This window comes from Cyprinodon variegatus, unplaced genomic scaffold (genome assembly GCF_000732505.1).
Source record: "Cyprinodon variegatus isolate N-32 unplaced genomic scaffold, C_variegatus-1.0 Scaffold1150, whole genome shotgun sequence".
Classification (NCBI taxonomy): domain Eukaryota; kingdom Metazoa; phylum Chordata; class Actinopteri; order Cyprinodontiformes; family Cyprinodontidae; genus Cyprinodon; species Cyprinodon variegatus.
This window is the reverse complement of record NW_015151603.1, coordinates 69,823-71,081: the sequence shown is the minus strand read 5'-3', so window position 1 is coordinate 71,081 and position 1,259 is coordinate 69,823.

The following is a 1,259-nucleotide window of genomic DNA, read 5'->3' as shown; positions in this document are numbered from 1 at the left end:
TGAGCCGCAGTCGGCGGCCCCTTCTGAGCCTGTTCCTGAACCGCAGTCGGCGGTCACCTCAGAGCCTGTTCCTGAGCCGCAGTCGGCGGTCCCATCTGTTCCTGTTCCTGAGCAGCAGTCGGTGGCCCCTTCTGAGCCTGTTACTGAACCGCAGTCGGTGGTCACCTCTGAGTCTGCTCCTGAGCCGCAGTGGGCGGCCCCCTCTGAGCCTGTTCCTGAGCCGCCGTCGGCAGCTCCCTCTGAGCCTGTTCCTGAGCCGCAGTCAGCGGCTCCCTCTGAGCCTGTTCCAGAGCCGCAGTGGGCGGCCCCCTCTGAGACTGTTGCTGAGCCGCAGTCGGCGGCCCCCTCTGAGACTCTGCCACGCTTTCGGCCCCGCGGTCGGCCTCCAGAACCTCTGCCATGCCTCCGGCCCTGTGGCCGGTCTCCAAAGACTCTGCCTCGTCCCCGGCCCCGCGGCCGACCTCCAGAGATTCTGCCTTGCTTCTGGCCCAACGGCCGGCCTCCTGAACGTCTGCTTCGCCTCTGGCCCTGTGGCCGGCCTCCTGAGCTTCTGCCACAGCTCTGGCCCCGCGGCCAGCCTCCTGAACGTCTGCTTCGCCTCCAGCCCCGCGGCCGGCCCCCAGAGCGTCTGCTTCGCCTCCGGCCCCGCGGCAGGCCTCCTGAGACTCATCCTCGCCTCTGGTCCCACGGCCGGCCTCCAGAGACTCTTCCTCATAAACCTTCAGAGACTTTCTTTGCTCTCGCCCACCTTAGGTGGGTCGTTTTTTGTTATGGACTCGGTTTTTGTATCTTCTTGCCCTCCTTGCCTGGTTCCCCCTCCGCCCACCCTGGGTGGGTTGTTTTTTGGACTCTGTTTTGTTTTCGTGCCCTCCTTCCTGGTTCCCCCTCCGCCCACCCTGGGTGGGTTGTTTTTTGTTTTGGACTTTGTTTTTGTGTTTTCATTCCCTCCTTACCTGGTGCCCACTCCGCCCACCCTGGGTGGGTTGTTTTTTGTTTTTTCATGGACTGATCTGGGGCGTCTGGAATCCACCCTTGAGGGGGGGTTCTGTTGGGATCCGGAGGCTTGCCCACCAGAGGGCGCCAAGGATCCCTTCCTGAGGGCTTGGGCTCACCTACAACACCTGTCTTTAATCTCCTCATCAGCCTTGAGCCTACTTAAGGAGGAGGAGACTAACACTCCAGCGCCAGAGTGTTTGCCAGTAACGGTTAGCAAAACCTGAGCCAACCTGCCTGTCTAAGTCTTCTGACTTTTTGTGATC